Source organism: Podarcis cretensis (assembly GCF_951804945.1).
Source record: "Podarcis cretensis genome assembly, chromosome: 4".
NCBI classification, from domain to species: domain Eukaryota; kingdom Metazoa; phylum Chordata; class Lepidosauria; order Squamata; family Lacertidae; genus Podarcis; species Podarcis cretensis.
This window is the reverse complement of record NC_137173.1, coordinates 60,188,165-60,214,041: the sequence shown is the minus strand read 5'-3', so window position 1 is coordinate 60,214,041 and position 25,877 is coordinate 60,188,165. Positions and strand designations below refer to the sequence as shown.

General features: G+C 39.6%; 1 long non-coding RNA gene across 1 annotated transcript; it reads right to left on the bottom strand.

Annotated features, from left to right (window-relative positions):
• Window positions 1-10,273: 10,273 nt before the first annotated feature.
• On the bottom strand, window positions 10,274-25,620 carry LOC307215361. The gene is made up of 4 exons (XR_013838484.1): window positions 25,427-25,620; window positions 24,300-24,340; window positions 12,016-12,111; window positions 10,274-11,060 (listed from the first exon to the last, which is right to left on the bottom strand). It is a non-coding gene; the product is annotated as an uncharacterized lncRNA (long non-coding RNA).
• Between the last annotated feature and the right edge of the window lie 257 nt (window positions 25,621-25,877).

The window sequence follows — 25,877 nt, the reverse complement described above, 5'->3', positions numbered from 1 at the left end:
TCTGCAAATTTGATCAGGATGCCCTTGAGTCCATCATCCAAGTCGTTGATAAAGATGTTGAATAAGACTGGGCCCAAGACAGAACCCTGTGGCACCCCACTAGTCACTCTTCTCCAGGATGAAGAGGAACCAATGATGAGCACCCTTTGGGTTCGGTCAGTCAGCCAGTTACAAATCCACTGAGTGGTAGCATAGTCAAGACCGCATTTTACCAGCTTCTTTACAAGAATATCATGGGGCACCTTGTCAAATGCCTTGCTGAAATCAAGGTAGGCTACATCCACTGCGTTCCCTTCATCTACCAGGCTTGTAATTCTGTCAAAAAACAAGATCAGGTTAGTCTGACATGACTTATTTTTCAGAAATCCATGCTGACTATTGGTGATCACAGTATTCCTTTCTAGGTGCTCACAGACTGTTTGCTTAATGATCCGCTCCAGAATCTTCCCTGGTATTGATATCAGACTGACTGGGCGGTAATTATTTGGGTCCTCTCTTTTCCCCTTTTTGAAAATAGGGACAACATTTGCCCTCCTCCAGTATGCCGGGACTTCGCCTGTTCTCCAGGAATTCTCAAAGATGACTGCCAGTGGTTCTGAGATCACATCTGCCAGTTCTTTTAATACTCTTGGATGCAGTTCATCTGGCCCTGGAGACTTGAATACATCTAAACTAGCCAAGTATTCTTGTACTATCTCCTTAGTTATTCTGGGCTGTGTTTCCTCTGCTGAATCATTTGCTCCAAATTCTTCAGGTCGGGCATTGTTTTCTTTATCGGAGAAGACTGAGGCAAAGAAGGCATTGAGGAGTTCAGCCCTTTCTGTGTCCCCTGTTTGCATTTCACCATCTTCTCCTCTGAGTGACCCCACTGTTTCTTTGTTCTTCCTTTTGCTACGAACATACCCATAAAAGCCTTTTTTGTTGTTTTTAACCTCTCTAGCAAGCCTGAGTTCATTCTGTGCTTTAGCTTTTCTGACTTTGTGTCTACACGTGCTGGCTATTTGTTTGAATTCCTCTTTGGTGGTTTCCCCCCTTTTCCATTTTTTGTACACATCCTTTTTTAATCTTAACTCAGTTAAAAGTTCTTTAGATAGCCACCCTGGCTTCTTTAGGCACCTTCCATGTTTCCGTCTCATTGGTATTGCCTGAAGTTGTGCTTTTACTATCTCCCTCTTAACAAACTCCCAGCCATCATGAACTCCCTTTCCTTTTAGTATTACTGTCCATGGGATCTCACCCAGCACTTCCCTAAGTTTTATGAAGTCGGCTTTCTTAAAGTCAAGAAATTGAGTCCTAGTATGCTTGGCTGCTCCTTTCCGCTGTATAGTAAACTTCAGAAGAGCATGATCACTCGCGCCTAATGATCCTTCCACTTCTACCCCACTAACCAGGTCATGAACATTGGTTAGGACCAGATCTAAAATGGCTGTTCCTCTTGTTGCTTCTCCCACTTTCTGGACAATGAAGTTGTCTGCAAGGCCAGTGAGGAATCTGTTTGACCTTATGCTCTTGGCTGAGTTTGACATCCAGCAAATATCCGGGTAATTGAAGTCCCCCATTACCACTATCTCCCTTCCTTTTGCATGCTTGGCCATCTGTTCCAGGAAGGCATCATCTATGTCCTCCGTTTGGCTTGGGGATCTATAGTAAACTCCCACAATGAGGTCCCTGTTATTCATCTCTCCCTTAATTTTGACCCAAATGCTCTCACTTTGGCTTTGAGGTTCTAAATCTTGGATCTCTTCACAGGTATACACATCCCTGACATATAACGCCACTCCTCCTCCTTTCTTGTCTGGTCTGTTTCTCTGAAATAGATTGTAACCCTCCATTATTACATTCCAGTCGTGGGACTTATCCCACCAGGTTTCAGTGATGCCTATTATGTCATATTTAGTTTGCTGTACCAAGAGCTCAAGCTCATCTTGTTTATTACCCATGCTTTGCGCATTAGTGTACAGACATTGAAGTCCATTAATCATTCCCCCGTGTCTCTTATTTAAGGATTTTTTCCTCCCACCACTAGGTCTGCGTGCTGTTTGCTCCATTTGGTCTATGACATTTGGATGATCATGTTCATCAATTGATAGACTCCTACCTTCAGGAGCACTGTCTTCCTCCCCCACATTAGTCAGTTTAAAGCCTTCCTGATGAGGTTTCTGAGATTTTTGGCAAAAACATTCCTCCCAACCGTTGTGAGGTGCAGCCCATCGCTTGCCAGAAGTCCATCTTCAAGAAACTGCAGTCCGTGATCTAAGAATCCAAACCGTTCCTGTTTACACCATTTAAACTGTTTAACCAAAGGATATTGAGACAGCTCAGATAGCTACTGCAAAGAAGCACAAGGCATGTTTCCTCATCTCTCTCTTTCAATGCATGCAACAAATACTTCGTATTCTTCCTATGCACATAGCTTAATGTTTCTGTTGTGAGCTACCAGTCATTGCTGACTTTACTGTTCAGCAGCTATGCTGTGTTTTACATGATGTGTCAATGACAGCAGGAATCCAGCTTCCTGCTAATTTGAGTGCTTCTTCCAAGCAAATCATACACTCCCCTCGCTTTCCCTGCAAATGGTACTTTAAATCCAGTTGGTGTCTGCAATCTTTTCCTTATGAATTTCTATTATTGACATTTTAAAATAGAAGTTCAACTCTCTCATGAAGAATGGGGTTCATCCACATTGAACTTTAATGCAGATTTGAAGCTGTGTGAGCCTCTAATTTCCCCCCAGCAGCAACATTATGTCCTCCTTGTGTAAGTATCAGCAACCCCCTTCCCTTGCTAAATTTGGATTTTCCTGATCTGCAGATAAGCTGATAAGTAAAGAAGACCCAATATAAAATGGCTTGTTATCCAACTGTGGGCGTCCTGAAGCACATTGAGTGAGCAGGTTCTTTTGCATGTGGTAACATTTTGTTGGGTGCCTCCTATTGCCACAGCTCTTATTTCATTTTGTTTTCATCAGCCCACAGGAAAGAATGTGACCTGCCTTTGACTGCCAGTTCTTCCTGAAGGCATGTCTCCATACTCAGAACTGCAGTTGCACAAAGCAGCTGTATTGAAAATAAAAATTGCCCTTGCAGGTACAGAAGGAAGGAAAGGAAAAAGGAAGAAACTTCAAATCCTTGTCTGGCTTGGAGTGACACACTTCTACTTTTAGTTTTTACTGCTCTTTTGTGAAAATCTGATTTCGCCCCCCCAAAAAATGTCTTCCTATGTACATAAAAATGCAAGTCTGTCATCATGTTGCAGTTTGCATGGCCGCCAGTAGGCAGCCACAGCAACGCCAGCATAATGACAGACTGGCAGACAGCTGAGCAAGTAGTCAGTTTCTGTGGCAGGTGGCCCAAGACAGCTGTTTAAAGGAGAGTGGGAGACATTCCAGAGAGTTTGGCAAACCATTCCCTGAAGTGCCTCCCCATCCACTTCTAAAGGTAGCTGGCGGGGTGGGGTTGGCAAACTGCCCTCTGAAGGACCTCACTCACATCATAAAACCGCACTGCAGCCACGTTTAAAGGAAGGCAGGAGGCCCTTGAGAGAGCAGTTTGCTACACTGCTTTTCCCTTAAAAGGGGTTGGAGCAAGCTGTGAGGGGAAGGGCTTGCAGCAGGTTGTGATGGGACAGGTGAAGAGGGGTGTAAAGGAAGGGGGTTGGCCGGGTGTGGGGCAAGGGGGTTGGCAAAGAAGCTAGTAGGGAGGTGGGTTGGCAGGCAGAGAAAGCAGGTGTGACAGCCTCTCGTATTTAGAACAATCATTTACAAATAAAAAGTTGTGTGCACAAAGGTAAACAAATGCCTGCATGCGTAGCCACCTTAGGTGCTTATGTCTGGTGGAAGGCACATGGAAACAGTGACCCACATACACATAGTGTGGACACAGCCCAGATATAGAATGTGATACTCTGATCGTTAACCATAGTCACATTTAGAGCGTGTATAAAACAACTTATTGAGACAACTGAACTGGTGGCCAGTTTGTTCCCAAACCTTGGTGCTGATGCATCTTGGGGCTGACAGTAACCTTTATAGCCCTCTGCAGTGGATGCCTACTTCTGTATGAGCCATCCTTCTACTAAGAAAGATCTTATCAGAGGCCCTCTAGCATATCCCAGTGCTCCCAGAACTACTCATTCAAACTTCCATTTGCCACACCTCTTTCTCCCAGGAAAACCCACTGTTTAGCCCTGAATCAGAACAAATGGCCATCAGGTTTTCCGCAGTGTGCTGATGTAGCACTAAATAGTTTTAGTTTTCAGGGAGGCAAAAGCAAAACTGCACCATCCCATGTCTTGAAAGGGTGGGACAAGCAGAAAACCGCTTGGACTTGTGCTTTCTAGGCACTGAACCATTGGAAGTGTGGACAAGCCCTAAGCTTAGACTAGGGAGAGGGTCTTTACAGTGGCTGCCCCTAGGCTTTGGAACATGCTTCTTCAGCAAACCTTTAATAGCTGAAACCTTATTTTGGGAAGGATTTTGAAATATGAATGGTTTTAAGCTCCTGCACCAATTTTAAATTGCTGCATCCACTGCACTGGGTCTATTGCTGAAAGGTGTTTAATTGTTTTAGTGGCTGCCTGGTTTTCTCTGTGTGTGTTTTGCTGTTTAATTTGGCAGTTTTGCTTTTTAAAATGTATTGCTAATCACCTTGAGTTTTGCTTTATTTTAAAGGAAAGGCAGAGGCAAATGTTTCAGATCAGTGGTAGTTAACCCACAGATCAAAAGGGGTTCTTTGTGACTTTTCCAGAGCCCTTGCTGACCCCCATTTGTAATATGAGGTCTTGCTATTTTGTTCACCAGCCCCAGTGATTTTGAGCTAGAGAACACAACAAGCAAAGCTTTGCACATGCCCGACTATGGATGGGTCCAAACCATGTTATAGTCACTCCACATTTCCCCAGCCCAGTGACAGAGAGACTCAGCAACAGGAAGGGAAGAGTTTCTGGATAAAGAGCATAATGCTCATGTCTTTAAAAGGCTCTGCTATATTAAAGCTATATTCTTCAACCAAAAAAAGTAACTGTCTTTCATCAATTTAGCTTTATGAAGATTTAAATATACAGGCAATAGCAAACCAGCAGCAACTTGTGTATTTTAGATTGTAAGCATGAGGGCAGGGACTAACTTAACATCAGTGTTTGTAAGATTCTCTGGGAGGCTTCTTTCAACTGCAGAGCAGGGTTAAAATCCTTCAAATAAATAAATAAATAAATAAATAGCACAATATTCAGGATATTGAGATTTAGAGATGGAGGGCCCCTGCAGCCTGGTGTTTTTGTGCCTGTTTTCTACAACATGTCCTTGATGCAATAATAGTGCTTCAGTGGTGGGTTTATACTGCACTGTCCACACACAATCCTGCTTTATTAGATGTTCTGCAATACTTCCCCAGTGTTACGGTATTATTACCATCTGGTGGGATACTCTTGCACTGCTGCGCAACAAAAACGAGACAAGACTTCCAACGATTGTAATATGTAACATGAAAAGTTACAGAATTTCAGCAGGAAGCTGCAGGATATGCACCAGCATGGAGCTTTTGCAAGCACAATCAGCAATGAAAGCAAGATTGCATATAACTGCACCGATGACATTATGAGTACAAATAACTGTGAATGCATAATAAGAGGGCCCTTAGGCTTAGATCCTAAGATGAGTGGAAGGAAGGAACTTCACAGAAAGGAAGTTTCCCATTCCCTCTTTTGCACTACATCCACCTGCACCTCCTCAAAAAGCTTCCCAGAGAGCCCCCCTTCAAAATAACATGGTGCATCTATGCTGCTTACCAAGCGGGGGGTGAATGGCAGCAAGGAGCTCAGCATGGTGTGGGCACGGCAGCAGAACCAATCTGATGCTCCTGTTTCCCTGCCTCCCAAAAGCTCCCATTCTACTAAGTTTCCCCACCAGGAGTATGCCCCAAGCTACACAGTTGCTCCTTCAGAGGGAGTGCAGCCCCATCCACAACTTGCCTATTTCCCAAAGATGGGAGCCAGCCACTCAAAGGGCCTCTGTCTTCCCTGGATCCAAGCAATGGCCCTCATCCAGTCCACCACTGCATTCAGACACTGAACTGAACTTTCCCATGCCTTAAACAGTGCCATAGAGATGTAGGGAGGAGATGTGAGCCAATGCAGCCACAAACATTTTCACCATAACGTGTTGTTGGGACTAAATTACTGACAGGCTTCTGAGGAATTTATTGGGAGCTCTCTGAAGAGTTCACTGGCTACCAAATTATAGTAAACAAAGGCGCCACACACACACACACACAGAGAGAGAGAGAGAGAGAGAGAGAGAGAGAGAGAGAGAGAGCTTGGCCATGAAACACATTGCAGATACAGCAAAGCAGCCCATAATTAATGGAAAGACCCAGGGCATGGAGGCACAACCTGGAAGAAAACATACTTATTAGAGTTCCAGCAAGAGTGCTGTCTTTTCTCAAAAGCAGAAACACCTGTACAAGTTCTTGTGCTCCAGTCTGAAGCGCACAGATTTCTGAGAAAGCAGATGCAATATTTAGCAGCGTTTTATGCTATGAGAGCTCTTGCTATTCATTTAAAGAAGAAAGGAAGAAGAAAGAATCTCTTATGAAATGCATGCAGTGCATAGTTTGGTTAGTGCTCATTCATTTCCCTTTCTCCCCAGTGTTGCGACCACTCCTCCTCCTCCTCACTTCTGGCCAGGCCATTTTGGAATAAAGTGGTTGCTATAACTCATGAAAATAAAACACATACGCCACCCTTGGAAGACATGTATTCTATATGAAAATTTGGTTTATGGCTGCCAGACCCACAAGCCTGAACCCACAAAGTAATTCCACCAGCATCCATCTGTCAGGCAGACAAGCTAAATGAGAGCAAGAATTTATGCCATTCCATCCTGAATTGGCTACTTCTGGTCTTCCATAGCTAAGAAGATTAGAAATGAGACTCATCCCTATAAGCAAGGTTTTCTTGTTGCAACCAAACACAGAGAGGATTTGCCATGCAAACGCAGGGAGGGAAATACTAAAAACAGATCAGAATTTTTCCTCCCCAAGTAGGCAGGTGAGGCCCTGTGTAGCTGGATGAATACATGCAAATACCTAATAAGAATGATTTCTTCCTCCTGCATATTAAATTGGCTCTAGAAAAAAATTACCGTAAGTCCTGCTCATGTGCAGTTTGCAATCCTGTCATATGCACATTGAACTGGATTTGGAACCAGACAGCCCTCTATAAAGTAAGACACACTGGACACCTTCCATTTGTCACCATTATGCCAGTTCAGCTCCCAGGAAAACTAGCTCAGCTAATACATCCCAATGCCTGTTAGTCCAGACGGGACTGGGCCACTGACACTGTTCAATAGGACTGGCATCTTCTCCCAACAGCATTTATTTCATGGCAGATTGTGAAAAATCCTGCACTCACCTGAGTCTGACACATGCATGGAATAGTTACTCTTTATAAATGCAACTGGGTAACAATACAAGTCTGGCATTTGGCTTGGTTTCAGGCAAATCTTCCAATTTCAACATTATCCTCGGAATTACAGCAATTTAATCCCATTACTTATTGTTCAGAGTCTGAGTTTAGTAATAAATTCCCCAGAGGGACAGACCTTTTGACTGCCTGGGTCCGCAGCTAGCCAAGAGGCTAGAAAACAAATTTCCCATCTAAAAACCATTTGGAGTAAGAGCAATCATTTCCCCCAGCATTCCTGGCTTGCAGTCAGTGTTTGTCTTTCCTGCTTCTCAGGGGTAAGTCTCTGTTAATAGCCAAGCATTCCAGCTCTAGAAGGATTCACAATATTGCATTAAACATTATCCAATCTGCTATGTAACAGTATATGTACACACATTTTGGACATTCTGATATATACAGGGTGCACATTTGCATGTAAGAATATTTACCCTTTAAAACATTTTCTAATGAATGATATCTGAATTGACCCGTCATTGTTTGGACCCTGTTTGCAAATCGAACTCCCATCAGCCCCTGTCAGCATGGCCAATGGCCAAGGATGATGGGAATTGTAGTCCAACAACAGGGTACCAGGTTGAGGAAGTATAGGTTATTTGCACTGGTAAGTACAAACCCAGATGCAAATCCATACGAACCCAGAAACTGAATGCTAGGAAGCCAAGTTCTTTCCCTCCTTGGTTCTCTGCCTGCTCCTTGCTCTGAAGGTCAAGATGCTTAGAAAACTGGAAAGAATAAAGAAGTCATCAAATGCTACCTATTGCTGCCATAACAAACATGTTAAGTATAATTGTTTAATTCACACTGAAATGGTGAATGCCTGTATGTATTGCTGAAAGGGTTTAACTGGAAGATTCCATTGAAGCTAAAGAAGAGCAATAAGAGCTCTCTAGGCATCTGGGTGGGCTGAACAACAACTGTTGTTGTTCTCTGCTCTGTCACGTGCCTGCCTTAGATCCTATGAAAGAGATATGCATATGTTAAGATGTGGGACTCCATTTTGTGCGAGTTAGTCTTTCTCTGATGACCACAGAAAGAACAAAGGGGGTATGAAAATGGGGCTCCTGAAGGTAGGGAAAACAGTTCCAGGCTAATGGAGACCATAGGAAGAGAGAGACCTTTGCTTCTAGGTCTGTTTGGAATTATCTTTCATTTCTTATTAGTTGCTAAGCCTGTTCTGGACATGCACAAAATATTGTATGGAACTGTTTGGGTGTATTTTTGATTACTTTTGTTATATTCTGAAGAAAGTTCTGCAAGTAAAGTTTGAATAATATCTAATGGGTCTGGGCAATGTTTTATTCCAAAAGGAGCCTGTTGTTATGCATCCAGTTGCTTTATGCTGCACATTATTAATATCTGCAATAAAACATCCGTCCGCCAGTCCCTCATAAGTCAACAAACACAATCTTTAAAGTTTAGTGGTCTGCAGCAGCATGAGAAACAGTGCTAAATTCACTGCATGTGAAAAACGTGGTGCCCAGAACAGAATGTTTGGCTTCCCTTTTAACTGACCACCACATTGCAGAATATTTGTGTTGTGTTTATAGACAAAACAAATTATACATTAGTATGCAGTCGAAGAGTAGGGCTGACCACTTGGGGATCAGTATGCACACAAAACTATATGCTCAGCATGCATAGAGATGGTGGCGATGACTCTGCTCACCCGGACATTTGCTGCGCTCAGACAAAGCAAAGGAAAATCAAATTCAACGTTCTGGCACTGTGCAATTACAAAGAGACAAATTTAGAAACTTGAATTTGATACGATGAAGCCAATGCTTATCAGAACTCTGTCTGTTGCTATAGCTAGGCCATATAATGCCTCTTCGCATTGTTTCCCCAATAAAATATACTGGAGGCAAGAAAGAAGATGAACAACCTAGCCTTTGTATAAGAAGGTATATCCACATCCTTTGTGCAACTGACCTTTTGCTAATTTAGACCAGGGAGCATAATGTGCAGTGGCAAGGCACGTCACTTAGGATTGTGTCTCTTCAGACGTGATGCCTCTAGCAATGTAATTTATATTTCATGCACAATTGAAGCAACTAATGATATAATTCTCCAAGGGGGGAAACAAGTTGTTACAGTGTTAATTACATTGCAGTTGCATTTTCCTCTTGCTTCTGCAAAATCCTTTAAGAGTTATAAGTTGCTAGGGGGACCCCAAAACCTAGGGTTATACATGCACAATGTGGAATGGTAGCTTCAGTTACACAGACTTCATGTGTTCATTCCAGAGAACGAAGGGCCATCAAGTTCCAAGATGCACCAAGTAGTGAAGCTGGAACTAACCACACAATACGATATCATACCATATGAATATTCAGCCTTCACCCTTTTAACCTTCTCCCACAACAGGCTTGCACTGAGCACATGTGTGGAACACGCTTATGAACTCCCACTGAATAACACTGGCTACAAAAAATAGAAATAAAAACTAGAAACATGTTACACAACTCATGGATAAAAGCTCATACTATATGTTCCCCTTGAACTAACACAAAAAAGACACAGTACAAATGGAGAAATCTTTCTGGAACCCCATCCCTACCCCACCTTTGTCTATGAAAAACAAAAATGCATGACCTGTCAACTTACTGAAGTCTCTAATCAAAGATTTAACTTGTGCGTAACAAGTCACTGCTTAATCTTTCTACCCCAAATTTGTAACAGACAACGCTCAAAGTTACAGTGAAACAGTATTTTAATATTTTTTTGGAAGCTGCCCAGAGTGGCTGGGGATGGGCGGGGTATAAATAATAAAATTATTATTATTATTATTTACCCATCATCCACTGCCAAATTTAATATCAGGTTGCTGAAACATTTTCCTAAGTATAACGCTAGAACCTATTCCCTCCCTAATTTCTCATTATAATGGCGGGATGAGATTCAGCCAACTCTCCCTTAAGATGAAGCCATGACTGTGGCCCTAAAATTAAAACAAAGTTAAAAACAATGTACAATAATGACAACCAAAAAGCAGCAGTTACAGCAGTAACAAAAATGAAAACTAAAGCACATAGCATTAAAAGTTTAAAAACAGCAGCTCCTACACCAAAAGTTGGCTGAAATTAAATAGCAAACGACAATGACCAAGGCCATTAGGTTCTTAAGGGGGTAGTCAGTTTCAGAGTTAATTTGTTCCTAAGTCATTCAAATCTTTAAAAGTCAGCACTAGCATTTGATATGAATCTCAGAAACAAATTGATAACCTCTGCAGATGGAATAAGTTCAGAGTTAGATCTTCAGTTGCTCCAGTGCCAGAAAAGAACTTGGCAGCAGAAGTTTGCACCTACTGAAACCTCTGGATTTCTTTTTCATTTGCTTTTATTTAGGGCAGCCCCAAGTAGAAAACACGTTAGAAACCTAGTCAGAAAGTGACCAGAGCATGGATAACTGATGCTACATCCATTTCCTCCAGGAAAGCTGCTAAAAGGTGCTCATCACAAGAACATTCAGAAGGGTCCTGTTGGATCAGACCAAAAGGCCTATTTGGTCCAGCATCAAAGTATAGGAAGCAGGACATAAGCACAGTGTGGTTTCCCGGCAAGTGGTCTTCAGAGGCACACTGTCTCCAATAATGTAACCTGCATGTCCAGAAAAAAACAGCAGATCAAGGAGTACCCCAAGCCATCAGCTTACTAATTCAGAGGAAAAGAATCTCATCCAGAACAGGTTGAATATCTTCACTCAGATTGCCCTTTGAACAAAAATACAGCCATCTTATCTGGGTTGTTTCAGTTTAATAAACTTCCTGTTTTGGCCACCTGCCAGCCTAGGTTTGCATAAACAGGGATGGTTTTGTGCAACAATACATAGATATAAACAAGCTATAGATATGCACCCGCTTTTCCAGCTAACAAAGCAGCCTCTTCATTGTTGAAATAAGACTTGACAGAAACTGAAAAGGACTGGAAAGAAAAATAAAATGCTAGAGACTTTTTCCAGTCCATAATAATAAACTGGTCAGAGTTCTACAACCAGGACACGATCCTGTCAGCGCACAACATGTGGCAGGTGGGCAGTATTCATTTCTCAGGGTTACAAGCTGTGAGGGCCTCCCTTAGCCTCTGCCTACACAACAAGCTGTCTATTGCTCTTGTTGGTGCACCTGTGCTTATTCTGATCTTGATTCCTTCCTTAGCAGTGTTTCCTTGGACCCAGGTTTGCTTCTTCCCTGTGCTGGACTTACCTTGTATTCAGGAAAAGAGAGAGGGGATCACTTGAAGAAGGATCCCCCAGAGTACTGAGAGGGATATGATGCACATATGGTGTACATATGGTGGTGTGTTACCCTGCTCTCTTGTCTCCTTTGTCAAATAAGTATTCTGGTTTTAATAGTGCTTCACAAACCTACACAATTTGTTTGGCCAGACATGACAGGAGGACAAAAAGAAATTAGTAGGTATGCACTATGGACGAGGGGGAACTGGCCTTCCACAGCACCTAGTAGCTTGTGTAAAACTTGGCTCTGGGTGTTGGTAGTGTTACTATAATAAAAAAGAGCTCCTTCCCTCTCTGATCAAGCAGTGAGCCACTCACCTTCACCTGGAAGTGTCCTAAGAGTACCAGTTCAGCAAGCACATCCATTCATGGTTTCCTCCTCTTTCATTGATACCTTCCAGCAATAGTGGTTTCCTAATGACAAGCATCAATACATTTACATTGCCACAGGTCACCAAACTGCTGGCAGATTATAATGTTCAGTAATCAATATTAGGCTTTGTTGGAGATATATAAGCAATTTCTTTCTTAACTTAGAGCATAGGCATAATTTCAACCTGGCCTGCTTCCCAAATAGACATAGATCTCCATAACTGATGACAGCTGATTTACACATAAGAAAATGACACTGTGATGAATGAAGCCTCCAGAAAATGTGTTCCTTCAGCTTTGGCTTGGGTTGAATGTCCATGCTTCATGAACAGTTTTCCCAGAATTTAGTTGCTGGAAGGACATTTGTTCCAATGACCCTTCATTATGGAACTCAGGGCTTCTCCAATTTTATTTAGCATCCATTCTGTTTTGCATGCACAAAGCTTATGCAGAAGTTATGCCATGTCGTAAGTTATAAGTTAAGTCATAAGTTATGTGATGTGATAAATTATGCAGAAGTTAAGTGATCCCACAATTTTTAGTGCATTTCCCCATCACTTTCCTAACTGCAAAGTCCGTTCTTTTCTTTAAGTGCCAGAATGCTTTAACCAACGTTCATTGTGCAAACCTGCATTTATCGTATGCACTTGAATCCATCCCACAAAATAATAACAGTCCAGAGGCAACCTCAACCTTTCTCCTACATGACCTAAGGTCTCTTTGAACCTCTCTCTTCCAGGTATGAAGCGTTCGTTATTATTAATGAAATTTAATAGCCACTTTACACAAGCATTTCAAAGCAACCTACTAATAAAAAATTATGTAATCCAAACAATTTAAAACAAAGGACAATGCAAGGGAATTGAACCATAAAAGCAACACCTCCGTTCCATAGCATGGTTTCAAACAGCCCCAAAGGAGAAAAGCAAAGCAAAGTAAATACCCCTAACTGCTGCAAAGAAGAAGAAGAAGAAAATCAACAATCAGATGCCTGGGAGGAAATAAATATCTTTGGCTGGCAGAGAAAAGGTGTCACTGTCGGCTCCAGGCAAACCTTCACGGGGAAAACGAAGAAGTAAAAGAAGCGATAAAGGAATTGAAAAGAGGGAAAGCCCCAGGACCGGACGGGTTCACATCTAGTTATTATAAAGAAATGAAAGAGGTGCTGACGACCCCATTGACCGTCGTTATGAACAATATCTTAAAAGAAAGAGACATTCCAGAAACGTGGAAAGAAGCATATATAACATTAATCCCAAAACAAGACTCTGATTTAACACAAGTCAAAAATTATAGGCCTATCTCACTTCTGAATATAGATTATAAGATCTTTGCAGGAATCCTAGCGAAGAGATTGAAAAAGATATTAATAAAGATTATTCACAAAGACCAAGCAGGTTTCCTACCAGGCAGACAACTGAGAGATAACATAAGAATTATAATTAATGTCATAGAATATCTGTCTGATAGGTGTGGTAAACCAGCGACTCTAATGTTTGTGGATGCAGAAAAGGCCTTTGACAACATAATTTGGGAATTTATGTTGAAGAATTTAGAACATATGGAGGTTGGTCAAGAGTTTTTCAATGGCATAAAGGCAATCTATACAGAACAGAGAGCAAAATTAATAGTGAACAATGTTATCACTGAAGACATAAAAATATCTAAAGGAACAAGACAAGGTTGTCCACTATCGCCATTGTTATTTATAACGGTTCTGGAAGTCTTTTTAAATGCAATTAGACAAAACAAGCAAATAAAGGGGGGAACAGTAGGTCAAAATGAGTATAAAGTTAAAGCCTTTGCCGACGATTTGGTACTGACTATGGAAGAACCAACAGAAAGTATAGAGGAGGTACTGGATGAGATGGACAAATTTGGTACGGTGGCAGGATTCAGATTGAACAAAAGAAAGACAAAAATGATTGTAAAAAATATGGATCAAAATATGATCGAATTAATGCAACAACGAACAGAGATAGAGGTGGTGAAAAAGGTTAAATATTTGGGAATTTGGGTAACAGCCAAGAATATTGATTTATACCAAAATAATTATATCCCGGTTTGGAAGGGAATAAAGAAGGATCTGGAGGTGTGGGCCAGAATGAAATTATCATTTTGTTTTTTTTTTTGTTTTTTTTTAATATTTTTATTAAGTTTTGCATAACTATATTTCACAGACATACAACAGACAAAAGTAAATGAAATAAACATAAAAAGAAAAGAAAAAAAGAAAAGAAAAAAAACATAAAATACGTACAACATAAACAACACAACTTTAACAACACAACATTAATTTTACAACTTAAACAACACAACATTAATTTTACAACAACATTGATCGACTTCCCTTTATCTCGATTTCGGATAATGTTATCTTAATTATCTTTCTGCTGTATCTATTCCAAAATAAAATTTATAACGTAGTAAGCGTTATCTCATGCCTACTGTGATTTTTTTTTTTTTTAAATACATCTATATTTCTGATTAACATTTTGATTTTCCCCTTGTCTCTATTTCCATATATATTCTAAATTTATCCCATTCATTACTAAATTTTGTACTTTTTTGATTTCTTATTTTCTGAGTCAATTTTGCCAATTCTAAGTAATCCATTAATTTAAATTGCCACTCCTTTAATGTTGGGGTTTTTGCTGTTTTCCAGTACTGTGCTATGAGGGTTCTAGCGGCCGCTGTTGCGTATTGAAGAAGGGTTCTATCTTCTTCTTTAATATCTTTGCCAATTATCCCCAGCAGGAAGGTTTCAGGTTTTTTAACAAACGTATATTTGAAAATTTTTTTTAATTCATTATAGATAGATTCCCAGAATTTTTTGAGAATCTCGCACGTCCACCACATGTGAATAAATTCGCCCTCTTTACTCTTACATTTCCAACACAATTTGTCACCTGTTCTATAAATTTTATGCAATTTTATCGGCGTTATGTACCATCTGTACATCATCTTGTACATATTTTCCTTAAGTGTCGTGCATGCTGAAAAGTTCATATCTTTACACCATAAAGCCTTCCATTTATCAAACTCTATATTATACCCTAGATCTACCGCCCATCTCACCATCACCTCCTTTACTTCCTCATCCTTGGTGTCCCACTCAAGCAACTGGTTATACATTTTTGATAGTAATTTTGTTTTACTTTCTATTATTTCAATCTGGAATCTAGATTTTTTCTCATTTATTCCAATCTTTTTATCTTCCGTCCACATAGAATTTATTTGATGATATTGAATCCAACCAGTCAACTTATTTTTTATTTCTTCGTATGGTCTAATCCTCCACCCGGATTCTGTTTTGGTTAATAAGTCCTCATACGTCCATCGTTCCCCCTCAATGTTTAATTTTTTAATTGTTAAAATATCAATTGGTGATAGCCACCAGGGTGTCTTCTGCTCCAGCAATTTTTTATTCCTTTCCCAGACTTCCAATAGTGGCCCTCTGAAAATATGATTAGAAAAACCTTTATGAACCCTTCCCTTATCTCGCCATAGATAAGCGTGCCAACCGAATCTTAAATTAAACCCCTCTAGATCTAACATCTCTCTATTTTTTATGACGATCCAGTCTTTTACCCAACAAAGACATGCGGCCTCATAATATAACCTCAGATTTGGGACCGCAGGACCCCCCCTATCTCTTTGGTCTGTAAGCAATTTAAATTTAATTCTGGGTCTTTTTCCCTGCCAAATAAATTTGGAAAGTAGTCTCTGCCATTCTTTAAAAATTGCAATTCCCCTAATTATTGGAATGTTCTGGAATAAGAAGAGTAATTTGGGTAATAAACTCATTTTGATTGCCGCCATTCTGCCCAACCACGAGAGGTGTAATCTGTTCCATATATCCAAGTCCTTCATTATCTCTTTCCATGTTTTTTTATAATTATTTTCCATCAAATTTATATTTTTCATAGTTATCCAAATTCCAAGATATTTTACTTTTTTGGTTATTTTAATTCCAGTTTGTCTTTCAAGCTCATTTATGATGTCTTCTTTCATATTTTTAGTCATTATTTTGGTTTTTTCTTTGTTCAATTTAAATCCCGATAGTTTTCCAAATTCTTCTAGTAATTTTATGACTTTGCCGATGCTCTCCTTTGGTTCTTCCAATGACAACATAAGGTCATCTGCATATGTTTTCAATTTATGTTCATTCGCGCCGATTTTTATACCACGGATCTCTGGGGTTTTCCTTATCTTATTTGTAATTGTCTCTAAGACTATGATAAACAGCAGCGGTGATAGAGGGCACCCCTGTCGAGTACCTTTTGCTATTTCAAACTGTTCTGTCAGGTTGTTATTTATAATTAATCTGGCTCTTTGTTGTGTGTATATTGCTCTAACTCCTTCTAGGAATGTGCCCTCTATCCCTGTTTTTTCCAGACATTTTATTAGAAAACCCCAGGAGACATTATCGAAAGCCTTCTCGGCGTCAACGAACATTAAAGCGGCAGGGATTTCGTTATGACATTCTAGATATTCAATAATGTCTATTGTATGTCTGATGTTGTCTTTTATTTGTCTATTAGGAAGGAAGCCGGCCTGATCACTGTGTATAAGGCTAATTAAACATTTTTTAAGTCTATGTGCCATTATATCTGCAAAGATTTTATAATCATTGTTCAGTAGTGAAATCGGTCTGTAATTCTTAATATTAAGTTTATCTGAATCTGGTTTTGGGATCAAGGTAATGTAGGCTTCTTTCCAGGATGTTGGCATTTTTCCTCCTCTTAATATCTCATTCATAACATCACATAGTACTGGTGTTATATATTCCTCTAGGACCTTGTAATATTTAGCTGATAAACCATCTGGTCCTGGGGCTTTTCCTAATTTCATCCTCTTGATCGCTTCTCGAATTTCCTCTATTTTTATGGGTCTGTTTAAGGCGGTTCTTTCTTCTTCTGTTATTTTTTTTGGACTATTTTCTTCTAGGTATTTTATAATGTTCGTTAAATCTTCTTTTTCTCTTTTGTATAAGTTCATATAAAATTTAAGGAAGTGGTTTTTTATTATTTTAGGATCTTCCAGAACTTGGTCATCTACTTTTATTTTGTTTATGATGCTACATTTTCTTCTTTTCCTCAGTTGCCACGCCAGAAATTTTCCAATTTTATTTGCTGATTCGAAGAACTTTTGTTTCATTAACTTTATTCCCCATTCAACCTCTTGGCTTATTAATGTTGAATATTGTGTTTGGAGCATTTTATATTGTTGCTTATGGCAATCATCTTTTGGATTTTTTATCATATTTTTTTCACATTCTTTCAGTTGAAGGATTAATTCTTCTTTTTTTCTTTCCTTAGCCTTTTTTCTTTGGGAGTTTTGTTGTATCAGAAGACCTCTTAACACTGCCTTACTGGCATCCCATACTATATCTATTCCAGTCTCTTTGTTAATATTTAAAGCAAAATAATCTTTTATAGTGGTTTTTGCTTTTTCGATCACTTCTTCTTTTTCAAATAGGTAGTCATTCATTCTCCATCTGTACAGACCTTGGGTCTTCCATTTTAATTGTAATGTTATTGGGCTGTGATCCGATAAAGTTCTGGGTAAAATTTCACATCTCTCCGTTCTTATTACTAATTCTCTCGAAATCCATATTTGATCCAGTCTGCTCCAACTCTGGTGTGGTTCAGAGAAGTGGGTAAATTGTTTCGCTGTGGGGTTTCTATATCTCCATATATCTATTAAGTCCAGATTTTCTTCCAAATCATTAAACGATTTTGGTAATTTCCCTTGGTTTAAATTTTTTTTCCTTGTGTTTCTATCTAATTCTGGTGTCGGCACCGCGTTTAAATCTCCAAGTAGGACTAGTTTGTTGTTATCTAAATCTAATAAAAGTTGTTCCAATTTTTTAAAAAACTCCATTCTATTTGAGTTTGGGGCATAGACTGTTACCACATTTATTCTCTCTCCCTGGTAATTAATTTGGATTCCTAAGATTCTTCCTTCCTCATCTTTGCATATTTGTTTGGGTTCTAATTTCTCTTTCGCATAAATTACTACTCCTCTCTTTTTCTTAGAATCTGAATTAATGAATTCTATTCCCAACCTTTTATTTATTAGAATATGCTTGTGTTTTTTAGCAACATGGGTTTCTTGGCAACAAATGACATCAATGTTTTTTTTCTTTATAATCTTTTCAAATTTATTTCTCTTGGGCTTATCGTTAAAGCCGTTCACATTCCACGAAAAAAACTTAAGAGACATTTTGGGTTATTGCTAGGTTCACTTTATCCTTATTTCTACTTTATAATCTGGTATTATTCCTTCTTTTAGATTTTCTGCCTTCTCCTTCTTCTTCTTCCTCCGACTTTGAATCCTCCGTTTCCTCCTCTGACCCCCCACCCCCACCCCCGGCTCCGTCCCCCCCTGCCCCCCCCACAACCAGGTCACCTCCTTGCTGTCTTGCCTCCTCTCTACCCAAATCTTTTTCGTATCTTCTCAGGAACTTTTCTGCTTCAAGTGTATCTGTCAACTTGAATTTTTTATTCTTGTAATAGAAAGAAACCCCTTCTGGGAATTCCCATTTATATTGGATTGCATTTCTTTTCAACACACTTGTCAGCTGAGTATATCCTTCCCTTTTGCGGAGAATCCTAACTGGAATTTCTTTGAAAATAATGATTGGACGGTCTCCAATCACTAACTTTCTTTTAAAGCTCGTTTTTAATATTGTATTCTTCATTTCAATGGTATTAAAAATTACCAAGCAATCTCCAGGGGTTTTTTTTGATTTGTTTTGTTGTGGTTTCCCTCTTATTCTGAAGGCATTCTCTATAGTATATGCTACTCGCTCTTCTTCCATCTGTAACCATTTTGCAAGTTCTTTGACTATTCTTTCCCTTATATTTTCATTTGCTTCTTCTACTATCCCTCTGAATTTTAAATTAAGATATTTTTGGCGCAGTTCTGTCATAGCTAGATTGTCCCACAGTTGATCTTGTGTTTTATTTAAACTTTTTATTTCATCCTTTAACCTCTCAGTTTCTTTCTTTTGGTCCCTCAAATCTTTCTGTGTTCTTTTATTTGATTCTTCAAATATTTTTGATTTGACTGTGAGATCTTGTATCTTTTTCGTCAGTTCCCCTACAACACTTTCTATTTTGTTATCTATTTGCTCCTGCAGTTCTCCTAATTTGTTTTCCATGTGTACTTCCCTTTGCTTGAATTCTTCTTTGATTTTTAACCATAGAATGTCTAAATCTTTGACCTCCTCATGCCGGGATACCTTCCTTTCCACCGGGGTACCTCCGGTTTTTTTTGTATCTTTCCCCGACATCCTATGGGTTGTTTCTCTCTCCCCAAAGGGGCTCACAGTCTTATTTATTTTATTTTTCCTTTTTTCCTTTTTATAATTTTATCTTTTGTTTTTTTGTTTTTTGTTTTTTGAACCTCTTTTTTGTTTCCCTCCTTTCAAAACCTTTCGTTTTCTTAATTCAGTATACCTATTTCCACTATTCACTTCACTTACGTTTTCAAAAACCTTTTGTTGTTAAATACTCAAAGTTTAGTTAGTATGTTAGTATAGTTGTTTTAAAGACTGAGAGGGTTAGCCAAAATTAGAAGGATGTAGGCAAAGATCAAATATAGTGTCCTTCTTTTGTAATCCAGGGGGAATTGAATAGTCTTTCTATGTTCCAGAACTTTCAGCCACTTGATTGGCTTAATCCAATTTCCAGAGGTTATGTTGGGTTTTTGCACTCTGGAGACTCTGTGTCCAAATTCCAATAACTTTCTATCCACAGTTTCTTATCTTCTAACGTGGAGGTTTTATCTGGCAACTTACAAGGCGACCAGTTCAAATGTTGTTCAGATGGTTCAGATAGTTCAGAATCCTTCCATAGCCAAAATGTAAAAAATGAGTGTAAGAATGAATTAAATATGTTTTTAGTTGAGTTAAATTTTTACATTAGAGGGGAGAGAGGGGAGGGAGAAGGAAGAAAGGCAAGGAGGATAAATATTCTAAAGAAAAAACGAGGGGGGGAAGCAGAGGGTGGAGAGATAAGGAGGGGTGACTGGGAAGCACAAAGGGGAGGGAGAAAGGGGAGGGAGAAAGGAACACTAAATAATATATGTAGTAAATAAGAGGATTTTATACAGCGAGTGATTATACTTTTGTTTCTTAAAGTTTTATCTTAGCAGTAAGAGTCTTTAAAGAATCTTAAAAGCGCCTCTCTTCCGTGTCCTCAGATGTTCACAAATTAAAGGCTTTTTCCATTACAGTTCTTTTATACTTGGACCATGTTCCCAGCCAGTTCTTTCAGGACTTTCATATCTTTCTTTCAGGTCCTTCTCCCAAATACTTTTACAGGCAGTTCGTATAAACAGATCTTTTTCTCTGTTTAAACCTGCAAAGGTCCCGTCTTGAAGAGGCTCGATGTCAGACTGTTTTTTTTAAATCTTGGCAGCTCCTTTGAATAGAAGTCCGTGGCTGTGAGATATTTCAGGCTTTTTAATTTTTTTTTATGTTCGTTACTCTAGACGTCCAAAATATTTGCTTTGTAACTCAAAAGGTCCAAGATAATTACTTTATGGCTTTATGGCTTTATAGCTCACAAGTTAATTGCCTAATGGCTTTATAGCTCACACAGTCAAGCGGAAAAAAGACTTCCTACCACCTCCTTGCTACTTAATAGCCAGCGCCATTTTAAGCCTCTGATCGAGATAAACTCCCAAAGTTGAATCTTCTAACATCTGACGTTCTCTTAGTGTATTTTCAAAGTTTTTGAAGTAAGAAGCAGCTACTCACACTAAGGGTTCCGCACTTATGGTTTTGGAGGTCCGTCGCCTTCTTCAGGGGGAGCCTGAGGCATCGTAATGCAGGATCGTTGTTTCCCCTTTGATGCTAGCGGTTTCGTCACTCCGGGCTCTTAAACAAAAAAAACCCGAAAAGCGGCGTTCCGCATCCACACGGCTGGGGCTCTTTCCCTCAAGAGATTCCCCTCTTGAGCTTTCTGGGAGGGCGCAGTGCCCTTGCGACCCCCCCCTGATCACTGCATTATTCGGAAAACTCCTCCGGAGTTTTTCCGCACTCCCTTTCTGCTCGCGACGGAAACCGGAAGCCAATGAAATTATCATTTTGGGGAAGAATTTCTACGATAAAAATGACGGTGCTACCAAAGATGTTATTCTTATTTCAGACCATACCCATACTAAAGGGTATAGGAATTTTCAAAGAATGGCAAAAAGTGATTTCAAGGTATATCTGGCAGGGGAAGAAGCCTAGAATAAAATTTAAATTACTGACGGATGTAAAAGAAAGAGGAGGCTTCGCCCTGCCAGATATGAGACTGTATTATGAAGCAGCCTGTCTATGTTGGTTAAAAGAATGGATAAAGTTAGAAAATAATGAATTATTAGATCTTGAAGGATTTGATAACAGATTTGGGTGGCACGCGTACTTTTGGTGTGACAAAAAGAGGGTTCATAAAGGATTTGGAAACCACATCTTCAGGGGTCCATTAATAGAGGTTTGGGAGAGATACAAAAATATACTGGAACCAAAAGTTCCACACTGGCTGTCCCCGTTAGAGGTAATAAGTGTGAAGAAGACTAACATGAGAAACAAATGGGCCACCTATGGGGAACTGATAGCTAATGAGGGAGGAAAATGGAAATTGAAGCCATATGAACAAGTTAAAGATTTAGTTTATGACTGGTTGCACCACTACCAAGTAAATGAAATATTTAAAAAAGATCTGAAGGAAAAGGGTTATGTGGAAAAAGAATCAAATTTCCAAAAGGACATTATAAATAATGAGTATAAAATTCTGTCAAAAATGTATAAGATATTGCTGGAATGGAATACGAAAGATGAAGAGGTTAAATCGGTAATGACACAGTGGGCAAAGGATTTTGGGTACAATATTCAATTTGAAGATTGGGAAAAACTGTGGAAAGAGCATTTAAAATTTACAGCATGTATTACACTGAAGGAGAATGTGATGAAAATGTTTTATAGATGGTATATGACACCTGTAAAGTTAGCAAAGATGTATAAGGTTGATAACAAATGTTGGAAGTGTAAAGACAAGGAAGGGCCATTCTTTCATCAGTGGTGGGAATGTAAGAAAGTGAAAAGTTTTTGGGAAATGATATATAATGAGTTGAAAAAAATGTTAAGATATACTTTTGTGAAAAAACCCGAAGCTTTTCTTTTAGGTATGGTAGGAAAGGACATCAGAAGAAAGGACTGTAAGCTTTTCCAGTATGCGGTAACGGCAGCCAGAATCCTGTAGGCCCAGAAGTGGAAACAAGAGGAAATACCGACGATAGAAGAATGGAGACTAAAAATGACAGACTATGCAGAACTGGATAAATTAACTGGGAAAATCAGATATACTAAAGATCAAAAGTTCATCGAAGACTGGGGGAAAATTGTGGATTATCTGAAAAATATATGTGGTGTGAATACAACGCTAGTGGGATTTAAAGAGGCACTGTAAAAAAAGAAAATAAGTATTGTTTATGAGAAATAATAGGAGGAAGGAGGAAAAATGGCAATACGAAAGAAGGGAATGTGTATTAAAGGTATAACTACGGATGATTGTCAGAGACGTTGAAGGAAGTCAAAAAATAACTATGATTTGTTGTATGCGGGATTGAACGAAGAATTGGATGGAAATTTATAAAATGTATAACAATAAAAATTATTATTAAAAAAAAAAACCTTCACGGGGAAAACACTCCATAGAGGAAAAGGCCCACTGGAATGTTGCCACCCTCTGGAGAACTGTCAGAGGAGGCACACAAAAAAGGTTGTCTGATGCAGGTCTGTGCAAGTACACTGTATAGTATGGTATTTGGGACCTAACAGCTAAGACTTTATTGGTTAAAACCAACACCATGAATTGTGTCAAGCTGTCTGGGCTTTGGTCCAGCCTTTCCTCCTGTTGACATTCAGACTGGGGAGGAGTGGGTTAAAGAGGCCTTTGATTGTGTCTTGGCTGGCACCAGTGGAACCTGTGGGTGGAACGAATGTTGCTGGCCCTTTGGCCCATTCCAAACACAGCCCCTGTTTAAAATTAATTGCAGACCGGGGCTATAAAACCTCTGGGAACAGAGATTGCCTTATTTTGCTTGCAGAGGGAAGGGACGGAGTATGCTATACTACTCAGTACATTTTGGCCTCTGTCCCATTTAGGGCCTTCTGCTCTAACATAATACATGTGTTCTCTAATAATAACAACTCTAAATTGCTAATTTGTAGGGGGTGGGTGGGGAACAATTAAAAAAAAAACCCTTTTCTAAGCCATAGCATGGAAAGCCATTCATTAAGGCATGAAGAATACATTTTGAAAAGCACCTCTATTACATTCTCCTTTGGAAATGCAAGGGACAGGGATTGTTTTGTTTCCATAATGGCTCTATGGGTCTGGGTGAACTTTTGCTTGTGAAGCAGAATAGAAAGGTTCTGGAGACAGAGCAGAGGGAATGATTGGCAGAGCTGTTTTGTTGCCATGGAAAAATCACTCCGAACGATTCATCAGACAATGGACCGCACTCTCTGGGTGTTAGCTTAGCCGCTTGTGCATGTCTGTGTGACACATGCCTCCGTTCCTTGTTCCCCCAACTAAATAGGAACCCGTACATAACAGCAAGAATCTTTGCTGTCAAGATAGCAAAGGCGAATAAGAAACTCAACCATACGTTGCTGCCACCAATTCTCCCACCCCTAACCATGAAGGAATAGGATACTGCTGCCAACATTGCTGGAACATTTGCCTCTTCTGTAGTAAAGCAGAAACTGAAAACTGATGCTTAGAATGGGATCGAAACCCCTAAACTGAATAGGACTATGCTAGTGCTGCCATATAATGAAGTGGCAAGGCCAATACAATGCTGTGGTCAGAACTAGGACCCTATTCTGGGAGCATTTGTGTGGAATAAAGCAGGGGGGTGCATGGGGCCTTGCCTGCCAGCCCCCATGTCCCCTTGCATGGTGCTTACTCAAGCTAAGCACCACTCTAAGCAGTTAACAAAAGGCAATCCAAAATATGAAAAAGCAAGCATTATAAACAAGGCATAAAAGTAACTGAAATATAAAATAAAATCAGTTGTTTTAAACCAATGGCTTGTGCTCAGTGCAGCACTAAGGAGATTGTTCCATCAGCCTAGCTAATTGGGAGCCACTGCACTAGTGTCCTGGAAGATGGCATCCTGGGTTTTGCCTTTGATATGTTGGAGAGCATGCTGTTCATGTAACTTACCTCACTAGGTTGTTCTCATGAACCACTCACTATCTTGAACTCTTTGGAAGAAAAGTGATATATTAATTATATGAAATGCAACAACTGAGGCCAATTCCCCCACTGCTCTAGTTAGCACAAGGGTAACATTCATTTAGCTCATCAACCTATGTGAATGTTAACATCACAAAAACCTGTGTGTAATTTACAGGATGTACTGTGGCCTGGCTATTCCTCAAATGTCTCTTCACAAGAATGTCTTCTGAATATAGGGGGCCAAATCTGCTGATCAAATCAGTTCTGCAAACTTAAGTTTATTAGCTGGAAGTACCTTCAAAAGGAAAGGAACCTGTCTTTCAATAAATTGAGGAGATGGCAACTGTTTTTACCTAAATATAAACTGTTTTTACCTAAATATAAGGTCTGCACATCTGCAGGAGGCGAATGGTTCTTCTCCAGTGAATTAATACAACCCTCATGATGCAGGTGCACTAACTGTCTAGTACTTCCATCAGAGCATATTTGATATCCTTCTGAATTTGTCCACATGGGGACTCAAGGGCAGGACGAAATACGATTAAATCAGCAAGCAGAATGCAGTAAATAATGAAAGGGCCTGAAACAGCCAAGGCTGTGTACATTAGTCAGTTGTGTATATATAAGTATTGCTTTTGCCGTGTTTCTTCTTAGTATTGCATTTGATACTAAACCAGATGGGGAACTTGAGTCAAGGAAGCTATTTGAAATGAATCTTCATGCTTCCCTGCTTGTTTTCATGCAGAAATAGCAGCCAAATGAATGTGACTATTCTTGAACCCTGAGCAGCTGCAGAGCTTGCCATATCGTATTTTTGTTTCTCCTGAGCAAAGTAAAAAATAAACCCAGCTATAAGGCGTGAAGGGTGATGTGCTCTTTCTCAGAAGAAAGCTCCACGGAAATGGCTGCTAATTAATTACTTCTGAGTAAAGCTACTGTTTATTTTAGCCATCCTTTGACTATTTTTGATACCTGCTGTTAACTGTTTTTTTAATCTAGAATTTTAAAATGTTTTCTTTTACTGCTGTAACTCGCCCTGGGACCTTGGGGTAAAGCATGGGTAATAAATAAAATAAATAAAAAACTAAATATTATAATGTATTTTTACCAACATTTTTAAAAATATGTTGTAAGGAGACCTCAGTGTAACAAGCAGCTAACATCCTCATATTTTAAGAAGTCGTTTCAAAAGACTTTCAGATTCATCCTCTGGATATTATTTCAGCAGTCATTGCTTAGCTGGCTGCTCACATCAGCGTCCTTCTCTGAAGCTGGACACAAACCAGGCTGGTAGACTGAAGAATCTATATCGTGCTGAAGGGAAGCAGAGTCAGACAAAATGAGCTTCCTGTGCCTTAACACAAACAATTGCCTTTTAAAGCAGTCATTTGTTACTGTAAACATCAGGGGAGTGGATGCAGCAGGGTCAGCACTTTGTCAACAAAGATCCACCTCCTTGGAAGCTGCAGTTTCAAATGACTTCGTGGGAAGTGGATCTAGGTCATAGCAAATGAGTTTGTGCCTATTGCTGCTTTCTTGTGTACAAGATGTGCCAGAATAGAG